Source organism: Eleutherodactylus coqui, chromosome 1 (genome assembly GCF_035609145.1).
Source record: "Eleutherodactylus coqui strain aEleCoq1 chromosome 1, aEleCoq1.hap1, whole genome shotgun sequence".
Classification (NCBI taxonomy): Eukaryota; Metazoa; Chordata; class Amphibia; order Anura; family Eleutherodactylidae; genus Eleutherodactylus; species Eleutherodactylus coqui.
Genome location: NC_089837.1, coordinates 358,619,491 through 358,646,885, shown reverse-complemented (window position 1 = coordinate 358,646,885; position 27,395 = coordinate 358,619,491). Strand labels below are relative to the sequence as shown.

General features: G+C 43.4%; 1 protein-coding gene across 1 annotated transcript in view; it reads left to right on the top strand.

Moving 5' to 3' along the window:
• The first annotated feature begins 5,535 nt into the window (after positions 1-5,535).
• The window catches only part of LOC136577618 (pinopsin-like), a 178,438-nt gene continuing 156,578 nt past the window's right edge, over positions 5,536-27,395 (top strand). Inside the window, exon 1 of the mRNA XM_066577539.1 lies at positions 5,536-5,615. The gene's annotated coding sequence lies outside the window, so the exon portion shown is untranslated. The remainder of the gene's footprint in view (positions 5,616-27,395) is intronic.

Sequence of the window (27,395 nt, the reverse complement as noted above, 5' to 3'; positions counted from 1 at the left end):
GCTCTATCATTTTAGGAGGCGACTGGAACGTGACCTTAAATCTGTTGCTGGACACCTCGGGGGGTAGATCTCAGGTCTCACAGGGGCATCTAAGTAAGGTGACCAGGGCGTTGAGGGATCTGGATGTTACAGACGCATGGCGGACATTAAATCCCTCAACCAGGGACTACACCTATTTCTCACAGGTCCACTCTACATACCAATGGCTGGACTATATCTTTGTGTCCAAAAATCTCCTACCATACATTGAGAAAACGGAGATAGGAGTGATCTGGATCTCAGACCACGCGCCCCTAACATTAAAATTGGCCACGATGGACCTAGGGAGTTGATGTGGCTATTGAATGACTCCCTACTAGACAAAAAAGAAGAAAACACCAAACTCACAAACTTATTAGAGGAATATTTCCTCCATAATAACAAAAAGGAGTTGAAACCTCCATTGATTTGGGAAGCCCACAAGGCTTACACGAGGGGCATCCTCATCTCACTAGGCACTAAAACTAAAAAAGTCCAACAACAAGAGATAGATTCTTTATTATCCCATATTGCTAAAACTGAACGGGTGACTAAATTATCCCAGGCTAAAACTAACTTAGATGAACTGACAAATAAGCGACGAGAACTAGGACTGCTTCTGAGATCCAGATTCAATAAAAAACATCTCTTTCTAAAACAGACAACTTTTATACAGGGCAATAAAGGGAGCAAGTTCATGACAACACTACTTAAAAAATCCCGAACTAGGAACCAAATCAATTCAGTCAAAGACCAAACAGGAAAAAGGCTAACCCCCTCCCAAGAGATAGCTAGCGCATTCCAATCATTCTATGCAAAACTGTATAATTTGAGAGAAGGTTCCACACAAACGGACCAAGATCTACTAAAAGAAAACATAGACTCCTTCCTAAACACCCTTAAACTTCCAATGATAGAAGATGAGACTGCTCAATCCTTGGCTATGCCAGTAACAGAACAGGAGGTCGAGGAACTGATAACGTCTTGCCCCAGGGCCTGACGGCTTTTCAGCTCATTATTATAAAACCTTTAAGGAAACCTTAACCCCTAGATTAACGGAACTATTTAATGCATTGCTACAAGGAGAGAGCCTCCCTAAACAATCACTGGAAGCCCACGTGACCCTCATACACAAAGAAAATAAACATCCAGAAATATGCACCAACTATAGACCAATATCTTTAATTAACCTAGATGTGAAACTTTGGGCAAAGCTACTAGCCAAGAGACTAGAAGACCTTACCCCTAAATTAATCAATAGAGAGCAAGCGGGCTTCATAAAGGGTAGAGAGGGAAAGGACAATTGCTACAGACTACTTCACGCCATGAGACTCGCACAACTACACAAAATACCCATGGTTCTTATAGGGACGGATGCCGAAAAAGCATTCGACCGCGCAAACTGGGTATATTTACAGAGAGTCCTAACCCGCTTTAATTTCCCAAAGACCTTGATTGCAGCGATCTTTTCATTATACAACAACCCATACGCTAGACTGAGAATCAACAACACTCTCTCCCCCGCCTTTGATATTTGTAATGGCACCCGTCAAGGTTGCCCTCTCTCCCCGACCCTTTTCCCTTTTCGTACTTGCGCTGGAGCCACTCTTGCAGGGAGTGAGACAACACCCAGATATGGGGGATCACAGTGGGTAACCAATCACTTTCATTGGCTGCATTTGCTGATGACATTATGTTTGTGGTCTCGGACCCAGTTAGGGGAATACCAAACCTGGTCTCGTTTCTAGAGACTTTTGGCGAAATCTCTGACTTTAAGATCAATTTCTCCAAATCACCCATACTAAATGTCTCTGTGCCCTTCAGCACAAGCAAAATTATAAAAACTCAATCTCCCCTTGCTTGGTCAGACACCACAATAGACTTTCTGGGGATCAAAATCACAAAGAGGGCGGAAAATCTATATGCCACCAACTTCCAACCACTCCTAACTCACATTAAAAATCTACTCCGGGCATATGATATCCCATACCTATCGTGGTTTGGGAGGAAAAACATATTAAAATCTTATGTTGTACCTATCATTACGCACAAACTTCGTATGCTCCGAATCTATATCCCGGGAATGTTTTTCCATTCCCTCCGATCTACGTTTTCAGGTTATATATGGAAACAGAAAAGGTCACGCATGGCCCACAATCTATTGACAAGGAGGAGATGGGAGGGTGGCATTGACAGGCTGTGCGTTCGGGACATCTACAGGTCGGTACAGTTAAGCTATTGGTTTGAACTTGTCAACCCTAAGAGAGACCCCCTACTACAACTCTTGGCTAAAACAACACACGGGGACACACTACTAGAGGATCTTTGGTAACCTACAAAAACCACATACAAAACTAGGAACTCTAACCCACTGACGAAGGGCCCCTGTGAGACCTGGGAGACTTTGGGTAATATACTGGCAACCGACCCATCCCCGATAGTGCCAGTGAGCACCATATGTACTCTATTAAAATCCCCCCTAGACCCGGCAATTAGAAGCATTTGGGATAAATTCTCGCATCTCAAGCTAGAAGATATTCAGGCACTAACAAACAAAAAAGCTTCGGAAGTGATTCAAACCATAAGACCAGATCTAAAACTCTCCTTTTTACAAAAAGCACATACTACAAAAACGATCGAGGATTTCCGTGAGAAATTTAGATCTATCAGACCATCTACCTCTTTCGAAAAACTATTCAGAAAAGATGCCCCTAGACATAAAGGTATCAAACATTTTCTAGGAAATTTCGTTTCCCCACCAAGGGTTTCAAAACCGGCATTCCTCACCTCATGGGAAAAGAGAATTGAAAGTCTCTCTCTCAGCGGCTGATATAAAAATCATTCTCCGAACGGCATTTGGCCTCTCACCGTGCGTCCTCCTCCAAGAAAGCCATTACAAATTATTATCCAGGTGGTACAGGACCCCACAATGGCTATTTGAACACAACCTGGCTATACATGAAAGATGCTGGAGATCTGACGCAGCGGTAGGTTCATACCAACACATATGGTGGGACTGCCTGGCTCTCACCTCCTTCTGGAAATGCGTAGAGGAATCAATCAAGAGCATTCAACCGGGTTTTACTCTATCAGCCGAAATTATATTTCTATGGAGACCGACCGCTACTTTTCATCCCCTGAGAGATAGTTTGATCGCCCTCATTATTGATGCAGCCAAAACACTAATTCCCACCCTATGGCTACAGAAGAACCCTCCACTTCTGAGCCAGTGGAAGGAAAAAGTCGATCTCCTATACAACCTTGAAGAACTTACTAGCTGGATGAGAGGTACCCACGACAAGTTCATTAAAAAATGGGAACTGTTGAAACGTATGCTTTGAGACCAAAAATGGCAACCGATTTTATATGGCACGTGAAAATATAGGCATTGCCATGTTTTTTCCAAAGATACACTGGAAGCTCTCGTAAACTTCTATGGGAGCTGAAAAAACAGGGAGGGGTGGGAGTTTAGCTGCGTCGCATGCTGGGAAAGGAAGACAGCTGGCTCTATTTAAGCATTAATAGTCATTCCAAGAATTTCTGTCGACCAAGGAATTTCCGCGTTGCAGCATATATTTTTGCCAATATGCCGCCCGTGTGAATGGACGAGAAAGCGCTAATTAAGATTGGGACTTGAACGCAGCTATTCTTCTTTAACATAATTTTTGGCTGTGATCCGGCGAGCATAAAAACGCATACAGTCATGTGAAAAAGGCCATGGGCCCAAAGTCCACGTGCGGACTTAAAGCCACCTATAGGGAAGCATGGGCGTCCGCATCTGAATTAAAGCATGCAGATTTGTTTTGCAGACCTTTTGGTCCGTAAAACAAATCGCAGCATGCTCCATTTCAATGCAGTTCCCGCATGGACGCCTTCCATTGAAGTCAATGGAAGCCGTCCGAACTGCGGCTTTTCCGCAGCTGACACTGTGGATGGGCCGCGCGTCACACGGGAAAGCATGAATTAAAAAAAAACAAAAAACTGCACTGCGCATGTCTGACAGCCGGCACTTCCGCACACATCCGCAATGCAGAAAATAGAAGACCCAGATAGGTACGCGGGGTCCTTGGCTGCAGGCAGGGTCGGATTTTGCTGCGGGCTTCCACATGTGAAGTCTGATCCACCTATGTACATGAAGCCTTAGAGCTTATTCACATGAGCATATATCGGCCGGTCGACATACGCTACCATGTGATGCATTGGCTAGGTGTAAATGCCATCGGGTGGGGGGATACAGCTTAGCTCTGCTAAGCTGTCTTTCCTTCCCTCCCCCTCGCCGACTCACCTCCTCTCTTCTCCCCTCCAGCTGTTTGAAATGGGAGGGGACGGGACGGAGGCAGAGCTAAGCTCCAGCCCCTCCCCCCAGCAATGGGATGAGGCGGAGATTAGCCCTGCCTCGCACCTTCCATTGCAAACATCGGCTGGGGGGGGGGGGGGAGAGGAGAAGAAAGGGGGGGGGGGAGTTTAGCAGTGACGCTGCTAAACTCCCCCCCACCTCCCTTCTCCGGCCGCTGTCATTGGCTCCCATAGAAGTCTATGGCAGCAGCTGTAGTACGGCCAGGAAGATAATTCCAGGACCATCTTTCCTGCCCGACATAAAAGCACTCGGACGGGCGCTTTTACGCCGCGGGAATACATCTTTGTGATCTAATGCATTGGAATGCAATGCATCAGATGGTAGCATATATCAGCCGGCCATGAAAACCCCTGGCCGATATACGCTTGTGTGAACAAGCCCTTAATATGTAAGGCGTTGTAGCAGTAAATGTTCACCTTGATACATGGCTGTAGATAAATATATAGCAGAGCTAAATTTGCAAGCTGCAGCAATCTGAAGGGGGGCAGTAGACTATGATACATTGTGTATACAGTTACATAAATATATAATCCACTTTTTACACATTTAATTGCTGGGAAACTACTAGTTATTGGAAACACAAAGTAAACAATCTAAGTCATAAATATACACCAAGAAAGTATCCATTCTATGTGATTGGACACACATCCTGAAATAAATTGAATTTAGACTAAAGAACACCATGCGACATTAATACAGTAACACTGAAACAAGTGTAAGCTACAACAAATTAAAAAGAATGTATCGAAGCAGTAGTCTGACAATCCTGATCTTTTTCACATGTTTGAATCCTGTTAGCAACCTGAATTGGGAATGTAAGCATAAAGCACACACAGCTGACTGATACCCACAGGGGGAGATCTGTACACTACACTGGAACTCTATAAACCGCCAATCAGCTTAGAGAGAAAGCAGACGATGCTGCCAGTCGTGGCTGGAACTATCAGAGTGGAAAGTCTTGTCTGCACACACTTTCCCTTAGAACTGTGCAGACCTGTGGACTAGGCATAGACAATGCATAGGTGATTACAGCCCCCCTGCCAACAGAATCTGCCCTCATGGATGATAGAGCTTCAGAGGTATTATTTGTTATTAGGAAGTGTTTTTAAGTTAACTTCCTCGCTGCTCTGGGGTATAACCTGTTGCCTGCCATGCTTTTGCTGTCTAACTCGACCTGATTACTTGGAGAAGACTGAAGCTGATTTCTCCTACTCCTCTCTCAGTTCTGCATTTCTTATATGTAAGTAACTGAAGTAGTGTAATATTTAATTATAATTAATTGCAATTAACAGTATTGTTACAACCAGCATGTATTATTGAACTGACATTGCATTCTAGTACTGCAGATTATTCTGAGCTCTTTTTTTCTAGATTCTTTGAATCGTAACTAAAGAATTTCATCTTGAATTTTATTAACAGTATATACATTGTTGCAGCCTTGTATTTTGTCTTTTTGAAACATCCCTTAGTGGCAGAAGGGTTGTATGTTGTTTGTGCAGCTTATGTTAGAGGTTTCAGTCAATTAATGAAATCACTTTGCTTCTGATTAAATGCAGCACCAAATCTTAAATCTGCAGCATGTAAAAAAAAATCTTGCAAATAGAGCTAGTAATAGAATTCACATATACTGTATGTAAATGTTTCTGTGGGAACTCAGAGCTGGGAAGATGTCAGCTTAGTGATCATGGGGAAGAAGTTTTCTGCACTTGCTGTCAGCAGTGTCATTGGAGAACATTGTAGTCAAGCTCTGTGTCTGAAATGTTTGCATATAGATGGCAATAGTATAGCATACACACGATGCCAACTTTTTGTAGTAAACTACTTTATACAATGGACACAATCTCTGCTGCTTCTCAATTATGTTCCTTAAAGTTGCAGGGACCATCATATAGTGATCCATATAGTGCCATGTATGAGACATATTTTAGAAACCTATATAACATCTGGTGTCACATGACATTATTTGTCTGTTAAATGTCATACAGAATCAAAGAGAAAAAACTTTGCATGTTTCCACATAAACTTGGATGTATACAGAGATACAGAAGGACCCCATAGAAAATTATAAGTGTCCTATTACTGTTCCATACATCTCAGAGGTTGCAGTAGGATGGTCTCTGATGAAACCCCTTTAAAGGTAACCTGCCACGACTGAATAGCACCATAAACACAGTTATGGTGCTGTGTGGGATGTGACAGGGAGTTGGCGGATGTATCTTTTATACTCTCCTACTTCCTGGATCTCTGTGCACGCATTTTGCCATAGACATAGGGAGCAAGTAAGTATAAAAGAGTACATCCCCTGGCTCCCCGTAACCTTACTGAATAGCATCATAACTTAATTATGTGTCAGGTTCCCTTAAAGGAGTTTTCCCACAACTTTAAATTGCTTCACAACCACTTTGTCCTTCCTGGTTGCTGCTTACCAGGATATGTGACTGTTGCGGCCAATCACTGACCACAGCAGTGACCTTCTACAGCCAGTGATTGGCAGCAGCAGTCACTTGTCCTGATTAGCAGCAACAGGGCAGGACAGAGTGGTTGTGAAGCAAAATTATGTTATGGAAAGTCCCTTTAAGTACTAAATGTGTGTTTATGCAAAGTGTAGATGGTTGACTTGGGCGAGAAAGCGCCCAGCTCTGCCCAGTCTGAAAATTTAGCTTGTGTAAACAGTATATTCATTGCAGATGCAAGTGTTATACATGCTTAGGCTTCATTTACATCTGCATCAGAGGCTTCATGAAATCCCAAACAAAATTGGGAAGCATGCTATAGTATTTGTGTGGAAAATTTAGGCTAGCATGCTGAAAGCCTGATAGACACCATTATAGTTAAAGGGTCACGTCTGCCTGATTCAGCAGTTTCAGTATTTTCATTGTTCAGCTCCAAGGACAGAGCTGAACAATTGAACTACAAGCACAGGTGTGAAAAAAGCCTTGTAATGCATTAGGGTTGGATCACCCGCTACTGTACATATGATATTAAGTTTGAAAATAGTATTACTAAATGGTAGAAACTTAGCATTAGGGGTTGTCCCACTTGAAAACATGATGATCAGCGGAGTCTGCTTTTTCCCTGAGCCAGTGTTCTAATGTACAGAGCTGCTTTGTTGCCGGCAGCCAACAGCTCTGTACATGCAGTGGCCCAGAATGGTAGTGCAATCTGAGTCACATTCACTTCAATGTGAGTCAGCCTCCAGTACCACTACAAGCCATTGCAGAATGTATGGAGCTGTCTGCTTCTGGCAACAAAGCAGCACCATCCCGGGGGAATCGCTAACTGGCAGGGGTCCCGAGCGATGGACCCGTGTTAATAAGTGATTTATGACCTATCTTGCGGATGACAGACAGTTGGTGCAATGCAATATTCCCCAATTTTCTTTATTCCTCTGCAACAAATAAAAGCAATAACGCTTCGACCCACTTGGGGTCTATGTCAAGCTTTTGGGATATTGCACCGTCTGCTGCCTCATCTATTCGTATTGTATTCTATCAGGATTGTTTGTTCACTATCCTTTGGCCTGTGCATGTCTGCCTCACTGATTTCAGTTTGAAAGGTTTGTGCTGCTGGTTATCTGTTTTGGGACACTATCTTGGGGATAAGTCATCAATGTTCTCAAGTGGGACAAACCCTTTATGGCAACATAATAATAATAATCTTTATTTGTATAGCGCCAACTTATTCCGCAGCGCTTTCAGGCATGGATAAATGCAAAACAATACAATTACAATGTGAGGTACAGTGGGTTTGACACAAATGGATTGGGGGTGGTACAGGAGGTGCAAGGGGTGGGGGGAGAAGCAAGGCATGGGGAACACAGGCAATAGGGGATTTCCTGCGTAGATCAATTATTAGAAGGCAAATGGGGAGGGGCCCAATAGGACAGGAGATTTAGTATGCTTCCCTGAAGAGGTGCGTTTTTAAGGCACGTCTGAAATTTCGTGCATCGGGAATTGTCTGTATGCCTTGGGGTAGAGCATTTCAGAGGATGGGTGCTGCTCTGGTGAAGTCCTGTAGGCGAGCATGTGAGGTTCATATTACAGGGGTGTTTAGTCTGAGTGTGTTAGCCGATCGGAGTGAGCGGGCTGGATAATGTACTGACAGGAGGGAGGCGATGTATGCTGGCGCAGCGCCATGCAGAGCTTTGTGAGTGAGGTAGTGGAGTTTAGATTTAGTTCTGCAGTGGATGGGCAGCCAATGCAGCGACTGGCATAATGCAGAGGCGTCTAAGTAACGACTGGATAGAAAAATGAGCCTAGCTGCCGCATTTAGTATGGACTGGAGTGGAGCGAGTCTAGTGCGGGGGAGGCCGATGAGTAGCGAGTTGCAGTAGTCAAGCCGGGAGTGGATGAGGGCGACCACGAGTGTGTTTAGCATGTCCGTGGTTAGGAACGGCTGTATTTTAGCAATATTTCTGAGGTGCATGTGGCATGTTTGGGTCAGAGATTGGATATGGGGGGTAAAGATGAGGTCAGAGTTCAGTGTGACCCCCAAGGCAGTGGGCATGCCGTCTGGGGGTTATGATGGTGCCAGACACTGGAATGGAGATGTTGAGGGGAGGTTGGTTGGAAGGTGGAAAGACAAGGTGGTCAGTTTTAGAGAGGTTTAATTTGAGAGAAAGGGAGGACATAGTGTTAGAGACAGCGGACAAAGAGTCGGTGATATTTTGGAGGAATGGTCCAGGGATCTCATGAGAAGAGGTGTATAGTTGGGTGTCATCAGTGTAAAGATGGTATTGGAGCAGAGGTAGAACCAACAAAGGAGACACTGAAAGAGCGGTCAGAGAGGTAGGAAGAGAACCAGGAGAGAGCAAAGTCCTTTAGACCAATAGAGCGGAGCATAGTGAGAAGGAGGTTATGGTCAACAGTGCCAAATGCAGCAGACAGGTCAAGGAGAATTAGTAGGGAGTAGTCACCTCTTGACTTTGCAGTCATCAGGTCATTTGTTACTTTTGTAAGGGCATTTTCAGTCGAGTGTAGAGAGCGGAAACCAGACTGGAGGGGGACGAGGAGTAAGTTGTCAGAGAGAAAGTGTATATGGCGGGAGTAGACCAGGCGTTTTAGTAATTTGGAGATGAAGGGGAGGTTTGAGACGGGTCGGTAGTTGGCAGCATCAGTTAGGTCCAGGGTTGGTTTTTTAAGCAGAGGGGATATGATGGAGTGTTTAAATGAGGAGGGGAAAGTGCCAGAGGTTAGGGAGAAGTTGCAGATTGTGGTGAGGTGAGTAATGAGAGCTGGGGAAAGGGATCGGAGGAGGTGAGAGGGTCGCTAGCGCAGGTGGTGGGACGGGCAGCGGAAAGGAGCCTGGAGACTTCTTCCTCTGTCATTGGTTCTAACATAGAAAGTGAGTAGGTGCTAGATGCAGTGCTGAGGAAACTGGGATCGGGGCTAACAATGCAGTTTTCAGAGATTTCTTTTCGAATGTTGTCAAATTTTTGCTTTGAAATAGGCAGCTAGTTCTCCAGCAGTCAGGTCTGTCACAGGGGCCTGTTCTTTGGGGCTGAGGAGGGAGTGGAAGGTCTCAACGAGTTGTTTGGGGTTGTGGGATAGTGAGGAGACAAGGGAGGTGAAATAAACTTGTTTGGCCTGGTGAAGGGCTACGTTATAAGTTTTAAGCATGAATTTGAAGTGGAGGAAGTCTGCTGGCAGCTTTGACTTTCTCCACAGCCACTCAGCGCATCTAGAGCACTGCTGGATGAAGCGCGTTTGGGACGTGAGCCAGGGTTGTTGTGGTCTGCGTTTAACGACCCGAGTCACGGGCAGTGCCGCTTCATCCACGGCACGACTGAGGGTGGTGTGGTAGTGTTCGGCTGCCAGGTTAGGGCAGGGGAGGAGAGAGATAGGGGACAGGGAGGACTGAATGGTCTTGGCAAACTGTTTAGTGCGGACGGACTGGAGGTTCCTAGAGATACGATAGATAGGAGGGTCAGGGGAGATGCTAGGGTGCCTGATGGAGAAAGAGAGAAGGTTGTGATCTGAGAGTGGAAGGGGGAGTTAGTAAAGTGAGAGGCAGAGCAGAGACGGAGGAAAACTAAATCGAGAGTGTTGCCATCTCTGTGAGTGGGGGAGTCAGAGATTAGTGATAAACCAAGAGAGGAGGTAAGCGTTAAAAGCCGGGAGGCAGATGAGGAGCTGGGGTCGTTAGTAGGGATGCTGAAATTACCAAGGATGATGGTTGGGATTTTACAGGATAGGAAGTGGGGGAGCCAGGCAACGAAGTGGTCTAGGAACAGGCGGGTGGGACCTGGGGGGTGGTAAATAACTGCAACACGCAAGCACAGTGGGCGGAAGAGTCGCAGGGTGTGGACTTCGAAGGAGTGGAAGGTAAGTGAGGGAGCTGAGAGAATGACCTGGAAGGTACAGTTGGGCGAGAGGATGATGCCTACTCCTCCGCCGCGTCTGTCATCCGATCTGGGAGTGTGGGAGAACTCCAGGCTTACAGTGAATGGAGAGGGGCGGTGGAGAGCGGGGAGAGAAATCTCCTCCAGCCGCCATACCTCCCTGCTGGCCGTGCTGTCAGCAATCCAGTGATACTCGCTCCTGTGTAACAGTACGGGAGCGAGGATACACGGGGACGAGTGTAGGGCACCTAATTGGGCCTTTAGCTGTTGACCTTTCTTAACATTAGTTTCTTTGCTGACGCGCGTAAATATTTCTGATAGTCTTGTGTAAATGCTGTGTAGTCCAGGATATTCATAAGCTGCAGCCGAAGGGTGAATGCAGATGGCCAGTTTGGATCCCGCTGCGAGAATTCTCTCAGGAGGCGAGCCGTGACCCTGCAGTGACCTCTCGCTTACCTGTCTGGTGTCTTCTCTCTGCTCTGCGATGTGCCAGCTGGCGCACAGCCGCACATGCGCAGAGCAGAGCCGGCGCATGAGCAGTGACGTTTCTGTTTGGGCACATTTGTTTCACGCGGTCAAATCACGGCTCTCTGCATAGGATCACATAAACCAATGCAATCATATGGCAGTGGGTACTGGTGGAAATTCTGCGGGAAGTCTCGCAGCGGAATTTTCGCTCGTGTGCATTCAACCGAAGACTCACCACCCTGGTGCATTGACATAGTATAAAAATAAATTAGTCAAGCAATCATGAAAGGGTCCTGACAACTGCAGATCCTGAATATCTCAGACTACATGTTGCAGCACGGAAACACAGATTTTATGAAAAGTTGGATACCTAACAATTTAGTAACCTAGTGTTGCCATCAGGGTATCTGTTAGTTTATTATGTCCAGAGATAGGGCTTTATAAATGTGGTGAAAGATTCCCTTTGAAGTTATAGAATAATATGTCAGTTCAGCTGATATTTGAGCTGCAAAACTGTGCAACTAAAATGCAATTTTAGAAAACGGTTGCAATGAATTCATGAAAGGGTGAGTGCTGCCTCTGATTGGCTGAGCGCAGGGACCAATCAGAGGCAGCTCTCAGCTGTCATTCAATAGCTGAGAGCTGCCTCTGATTGGTCACAATGCTCAGCCAAACAGAGGCAGCCCATTCAGCAGGTGGGGATTTTAAATCCCCGCCTGCTGAATACTACTGAGAGCATTTTTAGGATGGTTTTCATGAAAGGGCTTATATTTTAAGCCCTTCCCCAAAAATTACTACAGCGCTTGCTGGCAGCCCATTGCTTTCAGTGGAGCTAGCTGTATTGCCGGCTCCATTAAATTCAATGGGAGAACATCGTTCTCCTCTGCCACAGCTGTGACAGCTATGGCAGAGGATCACGATCTTCAGTATATGTTCTCAATGTAGTCGGCGCTGTTGCAGCCGGCCCCATTGAGCGCAAGTTGAAACCCCTGGATGCGGTTCCACATACACAGAACACTAGTTTGCCGTAGAACGCAATTACATGCGTTCTGCGAATTGTTGTGTCCTATAATTTTCGCCGCAGGCATTTTTCCGCATGTAAAATTCGCACGTGAATGTGAATTTGCATGCAGAAAATATTCATGCACTAAACACAGACATTAGAAGACATTGATTTCAATGGGTTCAGTCTCATGAGCGCATTTTGTGCACAGTAAAAAATAGGACCTGCTTTATCTTTCTGCGTTCTGCGCAGCAACAATCCCATTGAAATCCATGAGAGGTGCGCAAATTCACAAGGGGAATGGTGTGATACTGTGTAAAACGTGAAGAATAGAACAAATCTGGATCTCATTAGGCTTAAATAGCCATTAAATACATGGAAAGGGTGTGTCATGCACGCGTGTGATCTGGCACTGTGTGCGCCAAAAGTACGCGCTGACACAGGTGAAAATCTACCTTCTCAAACATTGTTCATGTACAAATATGTTGCGTTGTGGTGAGCATTTTTGCACATAGCCTCGTGTGCAGCCGCTGTGATACATGTGTAAAATAATTGCAGGTGTGAGTGGCTCAATGCAAATCAATGGGCTATTGGCATCGCGTGTTGCACACGCAACATACAATGACGATACTCCTGTGGCAAACACTGCCTTTGACTGGTAGACACTGCCTTTGGCATCACTGCTTTAATTACGTGCAAATATTTGCACTGTAGGCTGTCTATTTCCTTCTTCCTGGAAAGTTGTTTTCCCCCTCAGTAAATATAATTTATTCCATATAAGTGTTGACATTTCTGGCAGCACGCGCGATCAGCTTCAGATCTTCCTAATAAGTATTTTCTAACTTATTGCTCCATTCTTTTAAGGGATTATTTTAAAGCTGAATATGGTGATATAATTAACTACAGAACTGCATATTATTCCAGAAAAGGAGGTTATGTCATGGAAAACAACTCCGTGTAATTCACACATTGCTGCTTATGTTGCAGATCTCCTAAATCATTGCTCTAAAAGCTATTACAAAATGTACTGCAAGGTGGAAGAAATGATCTTTATTTCCTTTGTTAAAGAAACTTTCCTAGACTAGAAAAAAGGGTCTGCTGTTTTTCCAAAAAACAGTGCCACATCTGTATATAGAAGAGCTATAGAATGAAAAGACTGGCAGATAGGCGCAACTCTCTCGAAAAGAAAGTGGGACGGTAGGATGTATTATCCAACTTCGTTTTTATTTAAGTATTAAAAACCAGCCTAGGCTAAGGGCTCATGTCCACGGGCAAAATATGATTTAGGATCCGCAGCGGATTACCTGCACGCAGATCCGCACCCCATAGGGATGCATTGACCACCCGCGGGTAGATAAATACCCGCGGATCGTCAATAAAATGGATTTTAAAAAAAATGGAGCATGAAAAAATCTGGACCATGCTCCATTTTCGTGCGGGTCTCCCGCGGGGACGGCTCCCGCGGGCTTCTATTGAAGCCTATGGAAGCCGTCCGGATCCGCGGGAGACCTAAAATAGGAATTTAAAGCATTTACTCACCCGCAGCGGGCCGGGAAGCTCTTCTCTTCCTCACGGCCGCATCTCCCTTGCTTCGGCTTGGCGGATGTGCCCGGCGCATGCGCGCGGCACGCCGACGACGTGCCGGCGACGTGCCGCCGGCGTCAGGAATTCATCCGCCGGCCGAAAAAGAAGATCCGGCCGTGAGGAAGAGCAGAGCTTCGCCGCCCGCTACGGATAGGTAAATTCTTATTTATTTGTATTTTCAGCGCTCACGTCCGCGGGGCAGGAGGGACCCGCTGCAGATTCTACATGTAAAATCCATAGCGGGCCCGATTTTCCCCGTGGACATGAGGCCTAAGTGTTTCGGAGAGAACTCATTCTTCAGTCACGCTGGGTGGGACATCACTTCTAGGAACTTTGGTGGGTTCTCCGGGTTGGCAGTCCCTCCACAGTTCATTCATTCTTCAAAGCCCTTTCTAAGGCTTTTTTGGTCTCTAGACATTCATCTCCTCACTTTTTCTACGTCTGTATATAGGGTGTGTCTGATATTGCAATGCATCACCATGCGTTAGTATTACCGTAGCCATGGGGGATTATTATATTGGTGAGAATAGCTTATTTTGTTATTTTAGCACATTTCCTGAATTTCTCAGACAACCAATTTAAAGAGGTTGCCTCATCTGAATGCAGCCTGTTTCAGAATGCAGCACTGTGGTGATCATCTCTGGTCCCAGTCCTAGTACCACAAGCAAAGAGCAGATTTTGCAGTAGGAAGCTGTGGCCAACTTTACGGTAGTATTCAATGGGAGCTGAATGGCTGTCTTTGTAATGCAAGGATGGCTCAAAACTGTCAAAACAGGTATCACTCATACACAGCGGCTCTACATTCAGGCTCAAAGAAAGGAGGTACTAGGCCAGAACCCCTTCTATGATGTTCGGTCTTCATAAAACAACCCCTTTAAATTATATTTCCTACAATAGCACTAAGTAATATTTTGCATCCTCTATACTTACTACTCATGTGTGACCAGTGGGGCATCACTCTGTATATCTCCCTTATCTCTGTCTGCCGCCCTGCCCATGCACTGCATTCTGCTAATGATCTCAGCCTAATGCCCTTTTTACACAAGCCGATTCTTGTTTGAACGAGTGCACGAGTAAGTGATGTCACCGTTAACTCATTGACAATTATTCACGTTCGTGCAGAATGTTTAGACAGGCATATCATCCTTGAGAATTGTTCACTTCTCACTTCTATGTGATACACTGGGCAGAGAGTGGTTCTATATAACGAGAAGCGAACAAGCCAACAATGATTTTTATGCTGGCTGAAACTGAGCGACGGATGAGAAGTACACAATTCTCGTTAGTCATTCAGTCGTTGGCTCATGTTTAGACATGACAATAATCGCTCACTTTCGTTCGTTTGCATGAATTTTGAGCTACAATCATTACGTGTAAACGGGCCATAAGTTCTTCCACAATCGGAACCAGGGGCATAACTATAGAGAATGCAGCGGATGCAGTTGCACCCGGGCCCAGGAGCCTTAGTGGGCCCATAATGCCTCTCTTATCCATATAGGGAGCCCTGTACTACGAATAAAGCATTATAATTGGGGGCCCTTTTACAGGTTGTGCACTGGGGCCCAGAAGCTTCAAGTTACGCCTCTGATCGGAACCACATATTCTCGTTCTAAGTTTTTTTCTAGAGCTGCACCAGTTCTTTGGAATGAGCTACCCCATACAAACAGCTTAATTCCCAATACCCACAGCTTTAAGTGTGTCCTAAAACACATCTTTAGGGTGCCTTCACACTTGCGATCGCGATATCGCTGTTTTTTTTAACACAAATGTCAATAGGACTTTCTAATGTTAAAAACACATCGCAAAAAAATCACAAGTTTGTGCTTTGCGATTTTTGTGCGATGCGATTTTAACATTAGAGCGTTCTATTGACATTCACGAGTGTGAAGGCACCCTTAGAGGGACGTCGATCCCATTCTCTTATTTAACTCTTCCCTGTTTATCCACCTTCTACATTTTCCCTCAGAACATGATCTCTTCATCATACAATATTCCCCACCCTTCATACACCCTAATGAACTTCATATCTGTATATATACAGATACTACCTAGTGACCGGCTCCTGCATCTAATTTATTTAGAAAATGATGGCTGGACCATTGTACAGAACAAACACTTTTACCTCTTGGGTCACTCCTATAGATTGTAAGCTCTTGCGAGCAGCACCCTCACTCCTGTTGTTTAAATTGATTATTAGTTTTATTCTGTATGTAATGTCTGATTTTGTCTGGTCATGTACCCTCTGATTTGTGAAGTGCAGAGGAATATCTTGGCACTATATATATGAAGATTATTATAGATTATTATTATGTTTTAGACTAGACAGGTGTGCTTGTTGCTGGGTCTGAAATGTTATCATTCACAGAAAAGAGCTCATTTACAGGTATTGAAGTCATGAGCATCAAAACAGAAGTAGTTAATAAATTGGCTTACTTTATGAAAAGCAAGAAGTCATCTGAATGCGCACCCTGAATGCACCTTTAATGGTGAAATTTGTTGATTATTTAGCCATCTAGTTATGTGATGTCTATAACCAACTGCAAATAGAATACTCACCTACAGGTTAAGGCTTCTTTCCCACGAGCGTATATCAGCCGTCCGTTTTCACGGCCGGCTGATATATGCTGGGATCTGATGCATTTGATTCCAATGCATCAGATCACATGGCCATATTCCTGAGGCGTAAAAGCGCCCGGACGGCCAATAAAGCGCCGGGCGTTTTTTACGTCTGGCCCAAAAGATAGTCCTGGAACTATCTTTTGGGCCGGGATACATCGGCCGCTGTATGTGTTCCCATGGCAGCCCATGGCAGCGGCCGCAGGTGGGAGGGAGTTTATCAGCTCTCCTTCCCCCGTGAGAACAACATCAAGATGGTGCCTGACAAACATCAGACAGAAGGCTGCACTGTTTGGAAGTGATTGCAATACACAGAGGATACATCTAAAGTGTGATAGGAAATCAGGTGAGGGGGCAGGCATATGTTTTGCCAGAGTGGTCCTTTAAACGAGCAAGACTTTACTATGTATCAGATAAAGAAAAGTATAGCAATAACAGATAATAATATCACTTGGACACAATGGAACAGGTTACTAACACTATAAATCTGTACCCTATAGATGAAATGCACTTAATGCTGTGAGTACACATTCGAAATATCACATTCAACTTATGGTTTACCCTGGTCAGGGGAAAGTTGCACCACAGATAATATGTGGAAGTGAGAGCAACTTGAGGCCCGTTTACACGCAAAGACAAACGATTTTTAAGATTGACAGTTTTAGTGATCATTTTGTGTAAAGTGTTAATAGACACTAATGTCCATTAACAATTTATCTCCTTCATTTGCATAGAAAAAGGCCTCTGGGAGCTGTTTGCAGAGCCCAGCATGTAGTCTGAGCTCTGCAGGCAGCTGCATTGTTCTCGCACGGGCTGTCGACAGAATACAATGTAATCACCAGCACCCGCTGAGAACACAGCATGCGGTCTGTGTTATCTCTATCTGGATGAACAATGGATTTTAAGCTCACCTTAAAATCATTATTCAGATGAAAAGTGACGAAGGCCGCATTTACACGCAACGATTATCACTCATTTGCCAACGTTTGAACTAATTTTGAGCGATAATCGTTGTGTGTAAATGGACCTTAAGTCTTTCAAAATCTTTAGTTAACCCAATAAAGAAAGCCCGCTGATTAGAATATACATTCAGTGTCCAATGAACAACTGATTAGCACAGTATCTTTGGGGAGGCTATACACTGATGAGTCCAACATAATGTAATCTATCAGAGATGATGTGGGGCGGCGGTACTCACTATTGCGCATACAGCTGAAACTTTGCTGTTCTGATATTTGCTGCCAATTTCTCTGTAACCACTATTGTCCTTTATCCCATTGAAGTTTTGGGACCTGATGTTTGTCACTGTAATCGGGCCACCAAAGTCTCCTCTGGCATTAGCTGAATCTGTCTCCGGAGCCTGGACTGTATCTGTCAATGAGCATTGCTTAAATCACCCGAGCTTCCTATCTATCTCGGATACACAAATCCGGTAGCAGGTTAGCTCTGCTGTAGCTCTCTCTGACTGAGGCTCTTTCTTTCCTGCATTCTCTGAAACTGCTGAATTACTTAGAGCCTAGGAACAGGACCTCTCTTTTATACCCAGCTCTTCAGCCAATTAGAGTGCAGTTCAGATCCTGTTAGTCCACAGCAAAAAAAAAAAAAATCTGAATTAACAAAGTCATGGGACCTCTCTCCAAAGGTCCTGTCAGAAACATAGTACAGCGTTAATATTTATAGATTTATATATGAGTATTTAACCCCTTACACAGAGGCTGCTGTTTCTCCTATCTTGTCTAAGTACGGTACCTGCAGCAGAAAAGGGGTAGGAACAGGCTCTGCACAGATCGGCTCTAGGGAGAATGAAGCTTCTGAAGGAAAGGTTAGCTTGAAATGCTAGCTGGAATTTAGAAAGTTGGGGCTCCTGAGGCTGTGGGGTGGTGGAGGCAGAGAGATGGCTTTATGACTTTGTGGGGGCACAGATGGGCTGTATTAGTACCTTTTGGGTGGGGTGTCAACATTTTAGTGGGCGCCTAAGTTGTGCAAGGAGCGCAGGGTACACTTAAGTTGTTACTTTTTAACTTTACATTTTCCTCCTTTCTTAGTATGTACAGTCAATTCAATAATTTATTTACTTAAGGGGGCATTCCAGAAAATGAAAGTATGCAGTACAAAGTTTTTAAACTATCAGCTATTTGCAAAAAACAAGCAAACAAGATCAATTAAAATAGCTCAACACAAAATGCCAATTTTAATGACTACTTCTGTCTCAGAATTACTGAACCCCTTCATGACAGGCATCTTGAGTATTTAGTAGAGCACCTCTTATGACGTGCTGCAAATATGATGCATAGCCAGACATCAATTTCTGACAACATTCCTGAGAAATCTTAGCCCATTCAACATGGGATTCTTCATTCCACCAAAGATTTTGTTTGGGGTTCAAGTGAGGTAACTGTAAGGCCCCATCCAGAATCTTCCAGGACTTCTTCTGAAACCAAGCCTTCTGGTATGCTTGGTATCACAGCCTGGTTGGAAGGTCTAATGACACTAAAGCTTCAGTTCCACACAGAAGGCATAATGTTTTTTTCCTAGCACTTCCTTGATTGAATCCATCATGTCTTCTGCATGTTGCAGGCTTCTAGTGCCAGAAGCAAGGCATCCATAGAGCATCACCGAGCCACTGCCATGATTCACTATAGGCAGGGTGTTCTTTTCAGTGTAGGCTTCATCCTTCTACTAGTAATTAAAACTGGCATTTTGTGGTAAATTTAGAGGTACTGCTTGTTATAATAGTTGTGTTGAGCTATTTAAATTGCTGTTTGATTGTTTTTTCCCAAACAACTAAAAGTTTGTAAATTTCACAATGGGGGTTGAACAAATTTGATTGCAACTGTGTATCTCCTCTATGCTTGCGTTGGAGCTGAAATTTGTTGGTTGATCACTTCCCTGTTCACATGGGGTACCTGCCTGTGTAAAGGGGTCCTTGCTTGAGTGTTCCCCAGAACAGTGTGTGGCCAAGACTGCCACTTCGTAGGAGTATTGTTGAAGGGAAGGCAGTGTCTTTTTCTCCCGATTAGCGAGGTCCTAGAGGTCGGGACTCCCTCAACAATCATGACTTTTGTCATATTCTAAGAATTATGCCGTAACAGAAAATTATGAAAATATTCTTGTAAAATTCTCTTTTCCTCCTTCTTATTATTTTATCTGTTCCTGGAATTCTCTGCACAAACCATATGTTATTCTTCTTGTGTTCCCATTGCTCAAATACAATTTTCTGATTTTGATTTGTGATATTTTGAGCGCCTTTTTGTAGTTCTCATCAGGAGACCAAGTTATTCTGCTCATAAACAGTCAAGATCTCTGCACTGATCAGTATACAGACAGCTGTTATTTGGGGCATTCAGTGTTCCTGATCTAGGTTATATTGATTGCTTCCTCCAGCCTCATCACTTAGAAGTTTTCATTCTAGCAGAGCCACCCTTCTGTAGTTCTGAATATCAATCAGCACAAATGAGATACAAGAAGTCCAAATTTTGTAATGCATTATTTATATAGCGTATGTCTGAGCTGCAATGCCCTTTCTAAATTACAGTTTTCTGATAAAAGAACTTGATCATGAAGCAGAGTTCAATAAAGGACCTATAGAGAATAGTGGGAATTGTGCGTTTAGCCTGATCATATAAATTAGTTGTAGGGTTGTTTAAAGGAGCAAATCTGAAGTACTATTGTGCCTGAAGAGGCGGTACATAACGAAGAGATTCAAGGAGAAATTGTCATTCTCTGCTGCCTTAGGCCCTTGGAATAATGCAGTGTTTCCGTTTCGTCGGAAGTGTTCTAATAAATAATTTATAATGACAGATATAATCTTTCTTTAAATAGAGGTAGAACACTATTTGAACCAATTATTACCATTTTATTGCTACTATTGGAGGCAGGAATGTGTTAAGACACATATAGGCAATAATGACCTCCATGTCTTTTTAAAGCTGGTAATTTGTAATCATCCCAATCCGTGGATTTTCATAGTAAATAAATTTTGCATGTAATAAAAAAAAAAGAAACATCAAAATGATGAAGGTTAGCTTAGACTGAACAGAGGCCAAAGAAGTAGACAAGTAAACACTAGATTGGAACTAAACTCAAAGGATTACAGTTTGCATATACAATACATGTTAATGGGGAATCAAGGCTAATTTCTTTGAAAGACCAGGAAAGACAAATATAGTACTATTTCTGTTGCAAGGTTAAGTAAATTTGTACAAATACTTATGTGATTATGATATTATGGAACATAGTTGTCAATGTAATTTGGACATTTTTCTGGGGAAAATGTTCTTGCATTGAAAAGAGTATTCACGCTTAAAGGACTATTCCCACCACAGCAAATTATCCCAAGGTTTCATCCACGATGTGTCCCAACTTGGCCCGGTGGTCTCCCATGGTCCCTTTAAAGTGAATGGAGCAGAAGTGCACATACGCAGTCTTTGTTACCCACACTTCAGGACACATCAAGGCTGAAACTTTGGGGTTGCCAAGGGTCCCAGAGATTGGACCCCCACCAAACATAAAGTCATCCCATAGCCTATAGATAGGGAATACCTTAATGTGATGAAAATGCCCTTTCTGACACTCAAACATAGTGAAAAACAAAACATAAAAACTTGATTTGAATAATAGGTCACTGACAATAAGTTCACTGTCTTTCTGGTTAAGTGCAGAACTTGTATATTCTCCAATTATGGGAAGTTGTCCAGAATCTTACTACCCCAACTGTTATGATTCTCATTCTAGACAACATTAGAGAAAGCTTCAAAATACAGTCCCTGTAACCCTTCTGCACAATTACTCCATCCTGTCCCCCTTTAACTTCCTTCCCCGCCCTACTCGCCAAATCACACCAAGCTATCTGTGCGCTTGATGCAATCCCATCCCAAATCATTCCCAACCGTACTAATGTGTTTATCATAGCTTTAACAAACCTTTTCAACCTCTCACTGAATACTGGTGTCTTCCCTTAATTCTTTAACTCCTCAAGTACGTGGGCCTTTTTTTTCATTTTCATTTTTTCCTTCCCACTTTTAAAAAATCATAACTCTTTTATTTATTCATCATCATAGATGGCTGAGGGCCTCTTTTTTTGTGAGACGAGTTGTATTTTTCATTAATGCTATTTTATGTACCATATAATGTACTCAAAAACCTTTAAAAAATTTCAAGTGGAGTGAAATGGAAAAAAAGAAGAAATTCCTCCATCTTTTGGCTGGTCTTGTTTCTACAGCATACACACTGCATCAAAAACTACATGATAACTTTATTCTATGGGTCAGTACGATTACTATGATACCAAATATAGTTGTTGTTTTTTGCTGCACTACTTTTTTTAGAAAAAATTAAAATTATTTTCTACCGCCATCCTCTGACAGCCATAACTTTTTATTTTTTTGTCAACATAATTGTGCAAGGGTTTATTTTTTGCAGGATGTCCTATAAGTTTTATTGGTACTACAACTTTTTAATAGCTTTTTATTACATTTTTTCTTGGAGACGTGGTGATAGAAAAAGCGCAATTCTGGCAATTCTGACGACGTTCACTTTGCTGGATAAATAATGCATTACTTAGATTGGACTTTTATGGCTACAGCAATACCACATATGCTTTGGGTTTTTTTAAATTTACATTTTACTTATTATAGCAAAAGGAGTTTTTTTTTTATACTTAGATTACCTTTTAGTTTTTTCAATAATTAATAAAACTTTTTAAAACTGGCTTTTTTAATATTTTTCTTAGTCCCCAGAGGGGACATGAACTTGCAATGGTTTGATCGCTCTTGCTGTATGATTGGACAGGACAGTATTGCGATTGGACAGGCATTCTACCAAGCCATGCCACAGGCCTAATACGTCCAGTGTTAGTGGGAGGAGTTAGAGAGAGTCTGAGAGAAGAAGAGACAGGAGTTGGAGATAGTGAAGTGGAGAGAATGGAGGAGAAAAATTCTGCCTATGCCAGGGCCAAGCCAAGATGTCTCTCCACGTGGGAAGTTTATACTCTCCGGGGATAGAAATGCAAGAGACGCAAGGAAGGAGTTGATGTGAGAATGCAATACCGTCTGCTTCCCCCCTGAACTACAGCTTAAAGAAACCAATAAGAAAGCTCATTGTCGTTAGCAACAGAAAGGAGCGTGTATGAAAGAATCGTGATGTGTAATAGAATTTGCCTCAAGAGAAGCTTCCATCAGATAACAGCGACTGAGGATATGTGTGCCTTGGGAGTAGAACTGTACTTTAATTTAAGTCAAAGAATTTCAATTCTAGAAGGTTTATTGTGAAGCACTGAATGCTGTACTTTGCCAAGTTCAAGTGAACTGTTTGTAATTGCAAATAACCAAGTTAGCCATGAGTAAAAGGAAACCGTGTGCCCTGGGTTTAGAAAAGCATTTTGTTGTGGACTGATCTTTATTCTTGGTGAATGATTCATCACTTATCCAGGGGCACTGACATCACGATGACAAACAAGGACACCGTTGGAATAACTAAGTTAGATCCCCTTATTCTCCCCTGGCACATGGCTGAACTATGCTATCTTTCAGCCATCTTGGAAAGAGGGAGATAGTAAAGCCAACATAAACTGACTGCCAAAATATACCTGGCCATCCCCTCGGCTGAAGGCCTAGTTGCTGGCTGCTGCATATGTGCTGCTTATATGTAGTACAATGTAGTTTAACTCTATTCTCCAGTTGTACAGCATGTTGGAATTAATGGCACTTTAAAAACAGATAATAATAATTCTTATTATGAAGTGGTTTTAAATTAGAACATTCATCATTGGACTCAAATTTGGAATTAGTGCAGTATTTCTGAATACATACTTTATCTGTGGTTAAAGTACTCTGCAGTTCGTTAGAATGTCCTTCTCCCTCTTGGAAATAATTTTTTTACACATTGAGTTATAACTCCACCTTTAGATTATTTTTGATAGACTGACCTCCTGGGAAAGATTATTCATTGTGATTCTCCATTTGGACATAATAACTCTCACTTTGATTCAATTAAGTACCAAAGCTCTGGAAATGGCTCTCAAATTCTTCATAGATATATTTCTATGACTTTCTCTCTCCTATTCTTGAAACAAGCACAAAAAGAAAAAAAATGTCTGAAGTAAAATAGTTATTAAACAGGAAAAGCTAATACCAAAGTATAGAAAGCACTGGCTCAAGTAAGGGGAGTAGTTTCCAGACTTTATATTTTCTTAACACTAGAAAGGCCAAGATTTTTTTTTATACCTTAAAAGGCCAAAAAGGTCATTTTGACCTTTAATGTATATCAGTTTTTTTCCTCATTTATGCTTGTCATTTAGAGCTGTGGCGTTGCAGAAGTTATTTTTAAGGTATATTCACTGAGAAAAAATTTGGTCAAGTTATTATCTTTAATTTGAAATTTAAATAAATCATAGATTAAACGATTTCGGCTGAAGAGTCTCAGGATAAAGTATATTCAACGCTTGAAGAACATAGCCAGGTTATAAATGCACAAGCTAGGCAAATGTCGGACATTCTGTCGCATCTTGATTATCTCAAGAACCGCCACAGGTGCAATTATCTGCGCTTGCAAGGCTTATCAGAAGAGGTGCCCCCATCACAATTAGAAGATTGGGCCCGTAACTTCTTCAGCTCTCTGCTACAATGCAGCCCCGAGAGACCCGTCAAAATAGATTGCATACACAGGACTCTTGGCCCCAAACCAGATGACCCAAGCTGGCCCCAAGATGTCTTATACCGAATACATTTTTTTCATAGATGAGGAGGCCATACTGAAATGCACTCGAGATGGGAGGGACACATTAACGCACAATGGAACCCCTTGTGCAGTCTTCCCGGAATTGGCTAGGCGAACCATGCAATTTTGCAGAGCAGTGAGACCAATCCTAGATGTCCTTAGAGCCAACAATATTGTATATAGATGAGGGTATCCTTTCCAGCTCATGGCATCAAAAAATGGCAGAGCAGCAACTTTTAGATCACCGGTAGACCTGCCATTTTAAGGTGGCAATACCGGACTGGCCACATGTCCCAGCTCTACCCTTTATGGCACTTTAGGAGGCATGGCAGGAGGTCAAAGCAAAGTGCCCAAGAAGCAGTAGGCGTTCCAATAGATTGCAGCTTTGATTGATAAATTGCTGGCTAGGCTTCATGGCCTCCTAATGATGGCAGTCATATGTCTGTCAATATACCTCACAATTGCCTGTAACCCAGGATGATAAATTATCTGTCATGTTTCTGGAATGGTTATTACAAAAGCCTAATTTGCACGGTCTTGGGCGCTCTGGTATATTATTGCTACACTGTATATTCCTTAGTTACGATTTTATGCAAGTGTCAGTTATAACTACGTTATTGCTTGAAAATATAACATGCTGGTGGGAGTGGCGAGGAGGCTAGATCTGGCGTCCTCAATCTTCCTCTCTACCAGATCGACACTGCTCTGGTGGTGTTTGTATCTAATCCTAGGTCAGTTGCCCACCCGTGAGATTGGGTTTTCATAACCCAATCGACAGAATGAGAGTCTTTTGTCACCTCTCATTTAACCCTTTTGTCTCCTCTCAGCCTCTATCCTCTTGTTTTTTGGTCTTTTCTTCCTGTCTTTCTAAAGCCTCCTACCCTAGTGCCTGGTGTTGCTCCATAACACTACTAAACCATTCCAATGGCTAGCCTCTTTTTTTGCACCTATAATACCAAAGGTCCTAATAGCCCAGCCAAGAGGAGTCAGATTCTGGCTTACCTGCATAAAAAAGCATCCTGATTGCTCTCCTACAGGAGACACATTTTAGAGGAGGCTATCTCCCTAAATTCTTCAGAAAATAGTACACCAGCTGGGATTATGGTGTGCACTCCGAAAAGAAGGTATGTGGTGTGTCCAATGCAATCCACAAGAGTCTCCCACACAAACTTCTTGCCTGTAAAGTGCATGCGGAGGGCTACCAAACAGTGGGAGGCCCTGAAGTGTGTTGTGAGGGGCATATTTATATCACATGGTTCGAGACTTAAGAAGGATAGGTCTGGCAAGCAGACAGATCTGTTAGGCCAGTTAGATAAGGGAGAACAAGCAAACAAGGCAAAAGCCTCTGCGTCTTTAAGTGAGAAGGTACCTACGCCAACAGATTTTGGACTGGTCCCACTTATGTATGAGTGATAGAATAAAGGGAGGGTTTTACGAATATGGGAACAAATGTAGTTCATGGTTGGCGAGAGCATTAAATCCAAGAGAAAACCAGTCTTTCATTTTCAAGCAGAACTCGACGAACAAGGGGAAGGTACATGTGACTAACGATATTTTCGAATGTTTTAGGAAATATTATAGCGAGCTATACAATATTGAGAAAGCCTCAGACAACCAAGCAGGGAATGGTTCGATAGGCATAGACCAATACTTGGATAGTTACACTCTGTAGCCCATCCCCTCAGAAAGTGCTGAGCTACTAGAACAGGACTTTACGGATCAAGAATAACTGGAAGAAATTAGGAATCTGAAAATAGGAAAGAGGCCTGGCTCTGATTGCTTCACCTTCAGGTTCTGCAAAACCTGTGGGGACCTTATTGTCCCCAATACTGAGTAGGGTCTTCAACACGGTATCTGGGAACTGCCCTTTTCGCGCCAGGCTTTACAATTCTGCTGAAGACAGGCAGAGACACTATGTTCTGTGGAAATTACCGCTCAATCTCCCTATTAAATGTTGACAGGAAAATATTTGCTAAGACCATAGCCACACATTTGCAATCGCTGGTCCCCGAGCTCAATCACAGAGACCAGGTGGGTTTTGTTCCAGGCCACGAGGCTAAGGACAATACCATCAGGACATTTTCATTGATAGTAAGGGCAAGGGAGGCGAATAGCCCCCTATGCCTCCTCTCGATCAATGCTGGAAATGCATTTGATTGAGTTAGCTGGGCATTTCTGGAGGCGACGATGAAGAAAATAGGTTTATGTAGCAGATTGCTTGGTTTGATAAATAATAATCCCACAGCTCAGGTCCGGGTGAACGGGTGAATGGGAAGCTCTCCAGACCCATCAACATAAGAAATGGTATGAGGCAGGGATGCCACCTTTCCCCGACCCTATATGTCCTGCATATTAGTAGAGATGAATGAGCACGCTTGGATAAAGCAGTTACTCGAGCGAGCATCGCTCTTCTCGAGTAACTGCTTACTGGTCCAAGCAGGCTCGGGGGGGTGAGCGGGGGAAGAGGGGGGGATGGTTGATATAGATCTCTCAGACTCTTGCCCCCCACCGTCCCCTGCTCACCCCTGCCCCCTGCCGCCCCCCCGAGCCTGCTCGGGCCAGTAAGCAGTTACTCGAGAAGGGCAATGTTCGCTCGAGTAACTGCTTTATTCAAGTGTGCTTGCTCATCTCTAGTCATTAGCCACTGCCATAAGAGTAAATAAAGATGTTCAGGAATTCAGAGTATCTCAAACTGAACATAAAGTGGCCTTGTTCGCTAATGACCTTCTGGTTCATATCACTAACCCCAGGCAGGCTCTGCCTGCTATTCTACAAGATTTTGACAGGTACAGCAAGGTTAGCAATTTTAAAATTACCCTGTTTCCCAGAAAAAATAAGACAGTGTGGTAATCACTGTAAATCAATAATCCTGAACATCACACTTCTGACTTTGGAAATTATGCAACTTAAACCTCTGCTTCCCTTAAATTGGTGAGAAGACCACATTAGATACTTAGGGGTCAACTTGTCCCCTGATCCAGGGAACTGGTTGGACCTGAACTATTAGCCCTTATGCGCTTCCACTGTAAAAGACTTTGAGAGGTGGTGGCCGCTGACCCTCTCGTGGTTTGGTAAAATAAACTCCCTTCCTAAGCTAAATTGCCCATAAAGATCCCAAGAAACTATTTTCTTAAACTGAGAAAGGGAGTGTCACGCTTTGTGTATGGGGGGATTAGGGCATGTCTCAGCTACAGACTGCTAATTCAGGTCCGCGATCTGTTGTTTTGGATATGGTTCATGAGGGCCTTCAAACGGTTGGTAGAGCTGGAGCAAAACTTCGTCCTAGGCCAGGC